This window comes from Sceloporus occidentalis, unplaced genomic scaffold, assembly GCF_023333645.1.
Source record: "Sceloporus occidentalis isolate IW3139 unplaced genomic scaffold, rSceOcc1.0.p SCAF_3, whole genome shotgun sequence".
NCBI classification, from domain to species: Eukaryota; Metazoa; Chordata; class Lepidosauria; order Squamata; family Phrynosomatidae; genus Sceloporus; species Sceloporus occidentalis.
In genome coordinates this window covers 230,350,196-230,365,617 of record NW_028316983.1, presented here as the reverse complement: position 1 = coordinate 230,365,617, position 15,422 = coordinate 230,350,196, and the positions used below count along the sequence as shown (strand labels likewise).

The window sequence follows — 15,422 nt, the reverse complement described above, 5'->3', positions numbered from 1 at the left end:
GGATATGTCCGCAGCAAAAGGAATAAGAAGGTAATGGGAGGGCCACTGTGTGGAAAAGATGGCAAAATGCTAACAGAAGACAGAGAAAAGGCAGAATTACTCAACACCTTCTTTGCCTCAGTCTTCTCAGAAAAGGAAAAGGGTGCTCAATCTGAGGATAATGGAGCAGAGGACAGAATAGGGGAATTTCAGCACAGAATAAGTAGAGATAGTAGAGGAATACCTTGTTAATCTAAATGAATTTAAGTCTCCGGGATCAGATGAACTACATCCAAGGGTACTAAAAGAACTGGCAAATGTAATATTGGAGCCATTGGCAATCATATTTGAAAACTCCTGGAAAACAGGAGAAATCCCAGCAGACTGGAGGAGGGCAAACAGTGTGATGCGGCAGCTAAAAAGGCCAGTGCAAATTTAGGCTGCATCAATAAAAGTATAGTGTCTAGATCAAGAGAAGTAATAGTGCCACTGTATTCTGCTCTGGTCAGGCCCCACCTGAAATATTGTGTCAAGTTCTGGGCACCACAATTCAAAAAGGACATTGAGAAACTGGAGCGTGTCCAGAGGAGGGTGACTAAAATGGTGAAAGGTCTGGAAACCATGCCCTATGAGGAACGACTCAGGGAGCTGGGGATGTTTAGCCTGGAGAAGAGAAGGTTAAGAGGTGATATGATAGCCCTGTTTAAATATTTGAAGGGATGTCATATTGAGGAGGGAGCATGCTTGTTTTCTGCTGCTCGAGAGAACAGGACCCGGAACAATGGATGCAAGCTACAGGAAAAGAGATTCCAGCTCAACATTAGGAAGAACTTCCTGACAGTAAGGGCTGTTTGACAGTGGAACACACTCCCTCGGAGTTTAGTGGAGTCTCCTTCCTTGGAGGTCTTCAAACAGAGGCTGGATGGCCATCTGTCGGGGATGCTTTGATTTGGATTTCCTGCATGGCAGGAGGTTGGACTGGATGGCCCTTGTGGTCTCTTCCAACTCTCTGATTCTATGAAGAGAAACTAAGAGGACAGGTAGGGTATAGGGCTGGAGGGGCAATAAAGGATGTTGGATGAGGAGGTTGGTGGCGGGGGGGTCCTAAAGTGACCCCAGCCCCAATTACAATCTGCCCAGACACCCCCAGCCCCTCCTTCCTGAGCAGTCCATTGGGGCAGTTTGCAATGGGGGAGGTCTGAGCTGCTTGCCCTTCGGGAGCTTGCAATTGGGGGTGGGGCGGTTCTGGCTTCCAGTGGGGGAGCTCGCAATTAGAAATGGGGTCTGCTTGTCATTGGGGGTGCTTCCAATTAGGAGTGGGGGGTCTGCTTGCCCTTGGGGAAGTTTCCAATTGGGGCTGGGGGGGGTCTGGTTTGCACTGGCAGAGCTTGAAATTGGGTGGGCCTGCTTCCCATTGGGGGGTGCTTCCCATTAGGGGCGAGAAGGAGGTGAATGGGAGGGGCTAAAATGACTCCAAACCCCCACCCACAATTGCAATCTGCCCAGACACCCCAGCCCTCGCCCCCACAAGAAGCCATTTTGGGGCGTGCTTGCAACTGGGGCTGGGGGGGCGGGTCTGGCTCCCATTGAGGGGAGGTTTTATTTAGAGGTTGGGGTCTTTCGAGTGGGGAAACTTTCCATTAGGGGTAGGAGGGTTGGTTACCATTGAGGGGTATCTGCAATAGGGGCCGGGGGTCTGACTAAGACTGGGTGGTGGTGGTGGTGGTGCTTCCATTTAGTAATTGGGGTCTGTTTGTCATTGGGGGCAGCTGCCATTGGGCCTGGGGGCCTGATTTCCCTTAGGAGGGGCTTCCAATTAAGGGTGGAGGTCTGGTGTCCATTGGGGGGTGCTGCCAATGAGAAGTGGGGGGTCTGCTTGCCTCTAGGAATGTTTCCAATAGAGGGGGGTCTGGTTTCCACTGGGGAAGTTTGCAATTAAGGGTGGGAGTCTAGTGTCCAACGAGGGGCATTTGCATTTGGAGCTTGGGGGGACTGGGTTCTCTTGAGAGGAGCTTGCAATTGGGGGAGGGTGTCTGGTTTCCATTTGGGAGGTCCATTTGAAATTGTGGCTGGGGCTTGCATTTAGGGGTGCCAGCTGTCCAGGATTTCAAAGGCCAGGAGGACAACTGAACAGGAATCTTGCTGGTCTCTGATTTTTTCCTTTCTGTTGGGTAACCCATTGTTTTGGTCTTTGGGAATGAGTATTCAGACATAATATTCTCCCCATCCTTAGAGTCAGCTAAAAAGGCCAATGCGATTCTAGGCTGCATCAATAAAAGTATACAGTAGTGTCTAGATCAAGGGAAATCATATGGAGCGAACCCAAGTTCTTTTCCACAGGACAAAATAAAAACCATTTACAGACTAAAGACGAATGAGTTTTTTAAAACAATTTTCAGACTGGAGCTGGAGTTTAATTGCACAAGACAACGGCAATGAGCTTTAGCTTATTGATACTTCTTTGAGGACAATGGAGGATGTGGCAAGGAAAGTCCTTTCCACCCAGTCACGCTACCTGGGTGTAATATTTTTACAAGTTGATCTGCGAGAAGACAAATTCACCAGCACAGATTAAGCACCAGTAATACTATAAAAATAATGACAATAATAATAATAATTTATATCCTGCCCCTCTACAAAATGCAATAGGGGTGGCTTACAGAGATTAAAAGCATACATTCCAGACCCTCAATCCCGCCCCCCTTAAAATATAGTTAAACAATATATGAGATAAAACATACATAAAAATAAAATAAATTTAAAAATTTATACGGCAGACTATAGACTGTAACAAAAGTTCAGTCAGAGATCTTAGAGTTCTTTTGATGGCCGGAGAAACTATTCGGGAAAGGCCTGTCAGAAGAATCTTCGTTCGTGAAGAAAAGCTAGAGATATAAATAAATAAATAGTGTATTATTTATTACCTTGGGATGTTTTCTTGTTAAATGTGAATCCGTTTGACGATCTTCAGCAGGATATATTAGATGAACTTCTATCTTAGGCTGACAATAAAAAATAAAGAGGGTTCTAATAGGGGAAATTATCTGATGGTGGACATTTAAGAGGAACTTCCTGATGGTAAGGGCTGTTCAACAGTGGAACAAACTCCTTCCTGGGAGATTGTGGTGGAGTCTCCTTCCTGAAAGGTCTTTAAACAGAGGCTGGATGGCCATCAGTTGGGGTTGCTTTGATTGAGAGTTCCTGCATGGGGTAGAATGGGGTTGGACTGGATGGCCCTTGGGGTCTCTTCCAACTCTAGGATTCTATGATCTAACCAGAAGGTGTTCCTCTCTGATGGACTGTTCATGTTTCACTGCTGTGTTTGATCTATCTGTTGATATATAAAGACAGGTTACCAGTAACCAGTAAGTTCTTCAAGTGGTCATCTGCAAATCCACACAAATGGGTTATCTCTGATATCTCTCAATGGACCCAGGAGGCCTGGCTTTGGATTCTTGCACCCAGAACTTCATGGGGCTTGCAGAAGCCACACTCTCGACCTTGTAGCTCCTTCACCTTCCTCAGCAGAAAAAGAGTGCCAAGAAGGAGCTTTGATCTGACTGAGGTTCCCAACCTACCAAGACCTGGACTAGCTCCTCCTAGTTCTGACCTTTCCCAGGGAACACCAGCTCGATTCCACAGGCAGCCAGTTTCCTCACTCACCTTAAGCACAGCTGCCTACTCAGATGTGTTGTCTAGCTGGGAAGAGGCAGGCCAAGCCTTATCACATAGCTGGCCTCTTGCCCCTATCTAGCTTGTCCCAATGCTCCTTTCCCCAATTCACTTGCCCTACAGCTACCCCCCAAGGCCTAAAAAGCAGGGCCCTACTCCCTCCCTCCCTGGAGTTGCCAAGCTTGATGCCAGGAAGCTGAGGTCATGCTGGAGGCCAGGATCCTGGGGAGAGGCCACCTCTCTAGCAACATTACCTGCAGTGCCAATGGGTTTCTTGGGTTTGTTGCAGATCTAATCACCTGGGTTTGGAGTGGGGGGGGGGCACATCCTTGCCTTGCCAGCAGGGGGTTATACTCCTTGCCATCATAGTTGACATCAAAGAATCTCTTAAACCAATGACCGAAGGCAAGATTGTAACCAACTTTCTAATTGGTATGATCTGCAGGAAGAACAAGTGACAGTCAACAGCAAAACACCAAACATTTTACAAATGCTGACTGAAGTTTCTCTTTTTGCAAAATCCATTTTACCTTTTTAGCTTTTCTTTGTCACTTAGCCCTCAGGGTGACATAGCTCTGGACCACTGAAAAATTGTAACCTCTGTTTCTGCACCCTCTGGTTGCTGGGCGACCCCAAAGCCATGGGGCAGAGAGAGGGAGCAAGGGCAAGTGAAAAGACAGGCCTTCCTGCGCAATGCAGGCGCCATCCTTTCCTTGCCCCCCGTCCAGCAGAGACCCACCTTGTCCACCCCCATCTTATTAAATGCATCCTGTAGCACCTTGTAATTGTAAATTCGTTCATATTCCAGCCTTGCCTGGAATTTCATTTTCCTCATGTGGATGCACCCCGGGAATAGCACGGCTCTATATTATTCCCAGACCTCGATGCCTCAAAGCTCCCCCAAGCCATCGATGGCTCTGTGGTGTTCCCGGGCCTTGACCGCTCCATACTGTTCAGGCCCTAGCCACCCAGCAATGAGGAAACCAGAGCTGCACAACACAGAGTTTTTGGCCAAGCTGACAGGGAGGGCATTATGAGGTAGGAAGGAAATTTGCATGTGGGTGGTGATTGGTTGAGGGGCAAAGTGGAGGGAGGGGCCTTTGTGGGGCCCTGGAAGTCTGTTCAGATTGACTGTAGAATCCTAAGGTAGGAAGGAAATTTGCATGTGGGTGGTGATTGGCTGAGGGGCAAAGAGAAGGGAGGGGCCTTTTTGGGGCTCTGGAAGTCTATTCTGCAGAGGAGGGATATTTACATGCAAGGAGTTGGGAAAAGTTAGGCACAGCATTGAGCCAAGCCTCCTAAGACATTGGCTAACAGGATAGCACAGCAGGAAAGTCCAGGCCTCCTCACAGGCTTTGCTTATCAATTTTTCACTGTGAGACTTGAACTCGGGACTCTCTTACGTGTGCCCTGCACTATAACTCTCTTTAGATGCTGGACCTCTGGGTTTCAAATTCCCCCCAGCTTGGCACCAGCTACTTTTAGCATCCACACACCCACTATCTAATGTGTCCCAAACCTAAAACCCTTTCCTCAATGTTGGTAGTGTTTTTAATATGTTTCTGAAATCACTTCAGACAGCTGCTTGTTGAAACACAGTAAGAAATTTACTTACAAGTCAGTCTGAATACAGTGTCTCTCTTATTGGATGCTGTTCACAATGGATACGGTGTATAAATACTTTATTACTTACACAGTTTAACAGTTTCTTTAGCTTGTCTTTTTTATTGTTTCCTTATAGCTTTTTATATGTTCCCTTACAGACAAAGTTCTCACAGAACCTTTATTAAACTTTTGTATCTTATAATCCTTCTGGTTACCTGTGACTCCACTAGTCACCAAACACTATGTCTCCCTCAGGACACTAAAGCGATTTGATTAATTGTACCCTTCCTTGGATACCTAAACCCCTTTCTAACTGCCCCTTACAGCAGTCTAACAGAGCCTCAACAGCTCTTCACCCTTCAGGGCACAACAATCATCAACAACCCTTGCAAAAGAGCTCCTCCCTTTATATACTCACTCCTGTAAGCAACCCTCACTGTTTCCTGGCTTCCCTCCCATTAATTAGTGCCAAGGTTCTCTTCTGCCTGTTGTCTTCAAAATCATGTTCCTCTTTTTCTTTCTAATAAAGAAATATAAACACAGATAAAGATGCTGGGATTTTTTTTCCATGTAGGGACCATAAAGGTTCAGCAACCAGCTGATGTCTACTGTCTTCTTCAGTAGCACAGTGTGTATACATGCACAGTTGCAAAATCCAGTGGAAGTCTGCTTGCACACTGTTTTCCTCTCCAAATCTTTCCAAGTGGGTATGGGGGAGTGATGTTAGTCTGTTGCAGTGAGAATGGCAGTCTTAAAGCACCTTGACGACTAATGAGTTTTATTTGGCATGAACTGTTGTGGATTCCAACCCACTTCCAATGGCATCTGATGAAGTGGGCTGGAGTCCATGAGAGATTATGCCAAATAAAACTTGCTGGTATTTAAGGAGCCACAAGACTCTTGGTTGTTTTACTGTGCTAATAGTATGTTAGAGTTGGTCCAATGCTGTTTATCTATTCTCTCAATGTGTGTGTGTGTGTGTGTGTGTGTGTGTGTGTGTTCTTGTGTTGTTTATCTCTCTAGAGGAGTGCAGAGCATGCTGCAGGTATTATCAGTGTTGCATAATAATCTCTCACCCCGAGGAGACTTTCATTGTTGTTGTTAAGAGAAAGTGAGGCTAAATAGTTCACAAGCCAGGCATTTTGTTGGCCAGAGTACATGCTCCACAAGAGTGATTTTTGGAACCTGCATTTCCTTTGAATACACAGCTGTGACACCTTTGCTTTCTCCTTGGTGGTCTTGAGGAACTTTGGAAGCTTGGTTGGCTGCAAAACATTGGGTTGTTGGGACTCATGAGACTCCAGGGTACCAAAATCCTCAACCTAGTGCCCTCCAATCATGTTGGAATACAGTTCTCATCATTCCCTTCAGCCCGTCTTCTGATATTTTCCCTTCAGCTTTTCTTGTTCTACTTCACAGTTTGACTGTGATGCTTTCAAGGATTCAAATCTCACTGTGAACTTCTTTTTCACCTCTGACCTGCCTGCAGGGAGAATGGACAATAAATCCAGAATATATAGGATAAATTCTTATTTAATCTTTTGTGTGTTCTCGTTGCTCAAAAGAATATTTTATTGCATATTAATAAAATGCTCGATTAAAAAGAGTGTTACTTTCCCTCCTCATATACTGCAGTTAGAATGGAGATCATCTCCTTCATACCTCTTGACAAGCTACAAAGTAAAGCCAATTCAGGCTGTTGCTAACTGTATTTGTGAAACGTTCCATCTGTTTCCCCCCCACAAAAAGCTGGTTATTTAATATCTCCATTAGGGGGCACTGTTACCCAGCTTAATAAAAAAAATCCCTGTGTGTGTTTGTGTGTGTGTTTTACCCATAAAACTAGGCTTGCAAGAAAGGAGGCTGTTTCCATTTGCTAAGGTTCAAAGACTGTTTTACACGACCAAATCCTCCAAGTATAATACAAAGTGCATTGTGTTAAATTCAAAACCAGTGATTTGGTATTTGTCTTTTTCAGCAGATGCTAGTAGTTTTTAAAGCTCCAGGTATTTCTGTAAGCTCTGCAGATCAGTATGTATTTCAGTACTTTAGACCAGTATTTCCATGTACAACATCCCCCACAACTTCCAGCAACATTTAATAAAAAAGATGCATAGTGTCATTATACTCCCAAGGTTTCCTGACCCCGTTCCATTTTACTCACTGTGGCTTGTGGGGGCCAAATCTCGGTGTGGAAATATTATGTCAAATGTCACTTTTTACACACAAATTCTTCATTAATTCCCAGGCTAGACTTTAGTAATATCTGTAGTTTACCTTTGAAATCTTGTTTCAGTTTCCCATTTTAAAGCAAAAGTGTTGCAGAAAATACATTTTGATATTGGGAGTAATTGGCTATACAGTATAATGCACTAGAATGGAGAGATCTGTATCCTGGCAACGTACGCACATGTTAGGAAATAGGAAATGGTTCTTCAGTTTACCAGGTGGCTCTCTCTACCTGGGCTTTTAACTACAGTCATATTAGATTTTAGTGGGAAAATCCATCTCTGAAATAACCTTAAATTCTTCTCCTCCTTAAACGTCCCCAGCCTGCTAGTTAATTCTTATTTTTAGACTGAGGAGGAAACTTGTTTAAGCCTAACATCTATTTTTTTCTTTTCTGAATCCCTGTGCATTTTGCAAAGTTTCACTGTGCATGTCATAGGAATATATGATGGGTACTTAGAGCTAATATTGGTGGCTGTAGCTATGTGACTATGAACACTGAAGAAAATTTAAATAGAGACAGAGTAAGCATGGAACGGTTTTCATATGTGATCTGGAAGAATATTTGTTTGCAGCTCAAATGTTACTATCCGATGGGCTGTAATGGCCAAAATCCAGAGAACAGTGGAATTAGGTCCAGTGATATTTTGTACTTGTGTACAGGTAAAACTCCTTTAATGAAATAAATGTATTCCTGGGCATGACTTTTTTTAACAGAAAATTTGCTACCTGAGGCAGAAACACAATGGAAATAATAGAGATAGGTGTCTATATCAAACAAAGGACTGTTTTATCATGTTTCAGCAAACTTTTAATTCAAAACTAACAGTATGCACATGTGAAATGGAACAACCAAGTCAGGTAAGCCTTGCTAAGTAAACAAAAACTATTTGAACCTTCAAGAAACCACTTGAAGGTTTTTCCGAAATGCATAGAAATGTGTGTCTCCTCCCCTCCACTTTTCTTCTGATTTCCAGTTTGATTGCTGAACATGCAGTTCTGTGTTTCTTTTTAACTTACTGGCAGCAGGCTTATCTGTTCTTCCCTTTCTTCTATGTTTTGCTTTTGAGGTATTCTTAGTAGGGGGGTTTGGAGCTAGCTGCTGTTTACCTTACTTATTGTAGGCAAGCACACGTGTTGTTTACAGTATTACTGGCTAGAGCATAATTCTGCTTTTTCCCAGCTCGTGCTTTGTTTATTGCATTTTTAACTCCAGACATGCTGCTGCAAGTCTTACTGAAAGTCTGTGTTTCCTCAGCCCTTCTTCACCATCCTCCCAATGCTGATGCTGCTAAAAACACCCAGCTAGACAGAGGACAGTGAAGAAAGGAGGGAGATTGTGTGAGCTGAGAAAGCTTTATAAGAAGACGCTTTGTTGTCAAAGTGCCAAAACACACTGCAGAAATAATTCAGTTTGACACTGCTTTAAGTGCCCTGGCTCAATGCCAGGGAATTCTGGAGTTTGTAGTTTTGTGAGATACTTAGCCTTCTCTGTTAGAGAGCTCAGGTGCTAGAACAAACTACAATTCCCAGGGTTCCCTAGCACTGAGCCAGGTCACTTAAAGCTGTGTCAAACTGGATTATTTCTGCAGTGTGTTTTGTACCAAAGTACTTGTTTAACAGAGGTATGGCAGTATTGTTTGTGGGGGTCCCCCCCAATCTAGTAGTTTCCAATCCACGTGGCAAACTGTTTTTAAGACCAAGAGAGTTGGAGCAATTTGGCATGGCATAAGAGTTCTGTTGGGGCTGGATAAGCCACTAGGTACATCTAAAGTAGCTCTCTGAATTACGGCTTATCACTTGCCCTCTTCTTCCTTTATGAGGCTGGTGAGCATAGAAGAATGACATAACATTGTTTGATTTGTGACTCTTTGAAGCTATCCATCATTTTTATAATGAGTTGTGTCATTTGTTTTAAACAAAAGTGATGACACCTTTAGTCTGTCTGTCTGAGAGCTTCTGAAAATGGTCATTTCCCTGGAAAAGTTACTTACATGCTCCTATCCTCTTAGATTTCTGTTATCTTTTGTTTGATTTTATTACAATAGATGTTTTCATCTAAAAATAGCCTGTAGGTCTTTACTTGGGAACGTACTTGCCCGAAGTTAAATTCCTACCCATTAGTCATAACTGTATGGCATACAAGCCTGTGGTGTACTCTACAATTTATTTTTTATTCTTTTGCATTTCATAGCTTACAAGACAAACAGCTGTTTAAGAATCTTTTCATTTCCGGTGGCCTGAAATGTTAACACAAAACATCATCACCTTTTCGTGGCTACAGTTCTCTGGGAAAAAAAATAATGTGCCATTAATCTTCTATATTTTTTTTAAAACCCACATCTTTCCTAAATTGATAGAATGAATCTCTGGAGAAAAAAGTATGGCCATGGTGAATTTCACAGGTTTTAAAAAATATGTAGGTCCGTAACCAAAGGTAATCTATATGCTAAATTATTTATACAGTATTAATCTTTTGGGGTCTTGTGAGGGTATTTGCTGCACATGGCAATATTTTGCAAATGCTAACTTATTGGAGCTTATTGACTTAACTGCTGAACATTCATACTAACAAACGTGCTGAATGTTATACACGTAAGTTATTCTGATAACCTGTGGAAAGACCTTGGCACTGGTTAACTGAAAATTTATATAAACCTTTTAGTCTTGGGCAGCTGTGATAACTTTAAGCTGAAATATATGAGGGTTAAAACTAAAACCTGACATATCAGAACAAAATTAATGGCTTTACCCTTATATCCCTTCATACTTGAGCTTTGGAAACGTTAAAAGGAAAGCGTTGTACATTTTTATATGGTTGTATTTATTTAAACGTTATGGACATTTAAATATCATATTCATAGTAAAACAAAGTGCAAGTGTACTCTTTATATATTGTTGCATAACGTAGGGCTTATAAAAACTTACTTCGTTTTTCAAACTCAAAACAATATTTTACAGGTGGGGAATTTATGAAGTGTCCAGCTGTTACACTGGTCTAAAGTACTTTCAGGTTTGGCATTGCTAATATATAGTTAAAATGCCAAAGTTTCAGTTCTAAAATGCATTTTGAAAGCAATAAGATGGGGAGTTTGAAATCTTACGGTTTCAACAAAAGTATTTCTGGAACAATTCGGAAATCAGATAATATGCACAGACAAGTGAATTCCAGGGCTGTAGTTGTAGGATATATGGCAAGTTTCCTCTTAATGAGTGTTTAATATTAGTTTTAATATGAACAAACCTACAATTATTCTTTCTTTAAGATCAGCTGGAGGAAGCCTAAATCAAGCAATCCTTTAGGTTTCCTCCTTGTTCTTGTTGGTTGAATGAGCTTTTTGCTTTGCCCATTTTTTCCCCCAGCCAGGTGATTATTATTTTTTTGCTTTTCTTGGGGTGTCTGGCACTTTAATTGGGCTTACTGTTATATATTGTATCACTTTATGAACAATTTTCCTCCCCAATCTTGTATATACTAAATCTCCCCAAGCTGCCTCATAAAAGGCAAATGTTTCAATGTTTATTTAGTTTATTCTTTTATTGGCTAAAGTGAATCAATCCATAAGTTTATTGACATTTTTGGAAGAAGAGCAGAATAAATTTTTCATAAATGAAAAAGAATTCATGAGGGAAACAGGGGCTGTCAGTCACTAGGGATGTGAAAAGATCCCAGTCTATCACAGACATTTGTGGCTTACTGAGTCCTTGAAATCTCTGTTGGCCAGCTGATTCTGAGTTTGGTTTGATTTGACTTTATTCATCTTGAAAGCAATGCAATTTACACAACATGAAAAGAAGCTTGTAAATTAAACTGGAGGGGAAAAAACTTTTCTGTCAAACTGTTTCTCCATTCTTTTGTTGTTATTATTGATGAAACAATTCATATCCATTGCAGTTTATCTTCAGAATTTCTTCATGTGTGCCTTCACATTGCCCATTGACATATGGCGACCCCATGAATTTCATAGGGTTTTCTTAAACAAAGAATACTCGTGGGTGGTTTTGCCAGTTCCTTCATGTGAAATGTAGCCTCCAGCACCTGGTATTCATTGGCTATCTCCCATCTGAGTACTGACCAGGACAGACCCTGCTTAGTTTCCAAGATCATATGGAATCTGATACTTTTAGGGTGGTTAGGCCCATCCACTAGGGATATAGACTAGGATAAAGATGAGATCTTTGTCATGAGGAGCAAAGACAAAACATTCATATCTGTTTTTTTCTTATTGACAATATTTAATTGGCCATGAAAGCCTGTCAGAATCACTTAACAATATATTCTCACAATTTAAAAAAATCACATTGAGGAATGAAACCAATGTAATGCCCATGTGGAGTCAGAACTTTTCAGGAAACATAAACTTTCCTTGTTATTGTTATACTGCAGTTCCACTAGTGTCCTTTGAAGCAAGTCAGACCCAATTGATGGGCTAAATCTAGGTGAAGGAGATGTCTTCCCTCTAAGTACTTGAACTATTGTGGGAAATGGAGCACATAGTCTTGGCTTGTATCCACACTGCAGAATTAAAGCAGCTTGACACTGTTTAAATGCCATGACTATCCTACAGAATCCTGGGGTTTGTTGTTTGATGAGGCATCAGAGATCTTTGACAGACTGGGCTGAATACCTCACCAAACTACAAATCCCATGGTTCTGTTGGATAGTCATGGCATTTAAAGTGGTGTCAAGCTGCTTTAATTCTACAATCTGGATATACCCACAGGGAAAATATTGGATAGTAAATAACTATTTCAAGATTAGCTTGTTCTAGGTGGAAAAATGTGATTGATATAACTGCTTTTTAAAGTAATAGCCTTATGTACAATTTTGAAAAGGGAGGAAGTAGTTGAATTCAGAAAAAAAAAATAATGGTGTAAATTACAAGGAAATGGACTAAACTTTAGATGTTGAACAATGGCTTTTTGTAACATGTTGCAGAAAAGCAGAAGGGAATCCTTGCCAAAATACTTTGATGTTTTGTTAAACCAGAATCTATATCCAAATCTGTAATATGCAGAATACACGAATAAATACAGTTTAGGAAAAATTGGGAGTGGTGGATTGAAATTAGGAATGTATGATCTCTCACTTGTCCTGAAAAATCTCTCTGTGGCTGCATCCACATTGCATAAATAATCCAGGTTGTAGTTTTGTGAGACATCTAGACTTCTCTATCAGAAAGCTCCGGTGCCCTAACAAACTAAAGTTCCCAGAATTCCACAGCATTGAGCCATGGCAGTTAAAGTGGTGTCAAACTGGAATATTTCTTCAGTGCGAATGGAGCCTGTGTCAACGAGCCACCCTGAATTTATTAGGATGTGGAAATGTTGTGCTTTTTAAAATAGGAACTCTCAGTACAAAATATTGTACCCCTGCCTCCAGCAGCCACTGTGATTATTTAATTTAATAAGCAGTTATTATTTAAAGCAAGAAAACTAACAGGTTTTTCTGGCTATGTTGCCATGTTATATAAAAGTTTATTCCTGACGTTTCGCCAGTATCTGTGGCTGGCTTCTTCAGGACACCCTGATGCCAGCCACAGATGTTGGCGAAACATCAGGAATAAACTCTTATGGAACATGGCCACATAGCCCAAAAAACCCACAAAAAACTATGGATACTGGCCATGAAAGCCTTCGACTTCACATAACAGGTTTTTCTTGCAAACGGATGATGCACTAGGTGAGTGTATTCTGAAAATGCGAACAGTAAGATTATAGAGAAGAGCTAAGTGCCAGCATTTAATCTGGTTAATAGTCAGCAGCAAAATTGGTGCAGCATTAGGCTGGCAGCTTGCCAATGAGGCTTGGTACATCTACTAATGGTTCTCATCTCAGCATATAATTTTGTACAAGAGAAATGTATGTGATCAAGTTGCATGAAACCAACCATTACCCTTTTCTCAGTACAGCAACATGTTTACATGTTGTGATTATCTTGCCATGGATAAGTATGAAAATGTGCTGAGGTCCTTGGCTTGAAAGAAAATGTAAATTTCTCAGGCTGTGGCCATCAGTCTTTTAGGTTGCCAGAGCTAGGTTTTCTGGTCTGTGGCCTAAATACCCTAAAATCATAAACCAGTATTGGGAAGCATGTATTAGGAATCATAAGCAAAAGAAGAAACAAATCATGTGCTTATTGATGAAGAATATTTTATTCTTTAAAAAGGTTTTATGATTATCTTGTTTTGCAATGTGCTCAATATGTGATACTGAATGGCCTTCTTCTGGGGCTAGACATACAGCCTTTCAGCAGTAGAAATGTATGGAGTTGGTTAAAAATCTCTCTTCATATATCTGACTTAGACAATAAAAAGGGGATCCCCTTTATATGAAGCCCAGTATAACTGTCTAGTTATATATAGAAAGATTTTTAGCCAACTCCAGAAAATTCTGCTTGTGGATTTTAAATACCCTAAAGCCACCAGATCCTGTCTGATCTTTGAAGCTGAGAGGGTCAGCCCTGATATGTAGTTGGATGTGAGACTGCCGACGAAAGTGCTGTAAGCTATATTTCAGAGGAAGGAATTGGCAAACCACTGTTGAGTATTCCTTGCCTATGAAATGAATGGGGTTGCCCTAGGTCAACAGGCAATTTGAAGGCACATACACATACAATTAAATGTCGTCTCTTGACAAAGAGGACATTTATGTAGTTCCTATTATTATTCTGCTTGAATACTTGTAGAGCATTTTCCAGTTTATCCATGATTCAAGCTACAACTGTAGCATAATTTATGTGAGTAAACATTATAGAACCTGCAGTCACTTACCTCTAAGTAGTTATGCCTGCAATTGTGCTATAAATCTCTGTGTAAACTGGAATATGGCTTTTTTCAGCCATTCAAGAAAAAATAGTCTACGTGTTTCTTGCCTATTGCTACCCCATCTCTCATTAAATGAAATGTAAGGGCTTAGGTATAAGTTGAGTTTAAAGGGCACATACGACATAATCATGAGTTTTTGAAAGTTTATTAATATACTTCTGGACCTTGTGCATCTCTTGTACGTAAAACAGAATTCACAGTTTGAATATGACATGCCTAAGACAAAGAACTTTTATACATAAAATGGGATTTCTCAGACCTTCTTTCTATTACAGTCTCTTGAACCATGAGGAAAGCTATTACCAAAAGTTGTTGTTGTATTTATGAACTGCAATAGACACAATGTAAAAACCAGCAATCAGAAGTGGAAGCTTTTGAGTTGTAAATGGGAACTTAATTGTGGAAACATAAGCATAATGCTGTTGCATTAAACATTTTCTGGAGCTCGATTCTGAAAATCTTATTTTCAAAAGAGACCAGAATGTTTTTCAGACTCTGAATCAACTCAGCTGCAACGTTTTGACTATTGTGAGGGGCTGCTAACTCAAGGTTACCATAGCTAACCTCAAGAAGCTGCAGTGTAGTAGCTTTGTTAGGATAAAACCTAACTGACACGAAGAAGTGGAGGAATTAATACTCTTTCTGTTTTTCAATATGGTTGCATTTAATTCCTTAAATCACAGAACACGTAGTACTTGAAGCATAACACAGTCTGTGTTGTGCAGCTTAAAAATAACATTATAGCAAACATATTTTGCATGTTGTATCTGCTAGTCTGAGCATCTATTTTTAAAACTTTTTTCTTTAAAAGAAATTTTTAACCTTTAAATGTCGAAGGATATGTAACAGAATTTTTAAGATTTTCAGAATGCTGAAGTGAAAATATGTTCCCTTATCCAGCACAATTGATGCTTGGGTTTCTACTTTATATTAGGAGGGTAATTGGTTTACTTGTGGAATGGACTTAATATTATTAGCATCTATGCCCATTCAAGCTGCAAATACTACGTTATGGAACCCAAGCTCACCAAATAAGATTTTGCTCTCTTGACTCTGGGGCCAGCTGTTACCAACACTGTAATTTTACAGCAGAAGGTGTTAAAGTATGGA

At 40.9% G+C, this 15,422-nt stretch overlaps 1 protein-coding gene across 1 annotated transcript in view; it reads left to right on the top strand.

Moving 5' to 3' along the window:
- Nucleotides 1-15,422, top strand: part of LOC149317586 (eukaryotic translation initiation factor 3 subunit H) — an 89,483-nt gene that overhangs the window by 17,903 nt on the left and 56,158 nt on the right. The gene's annotated exons all lie outside the window — the stretch shown is intronic.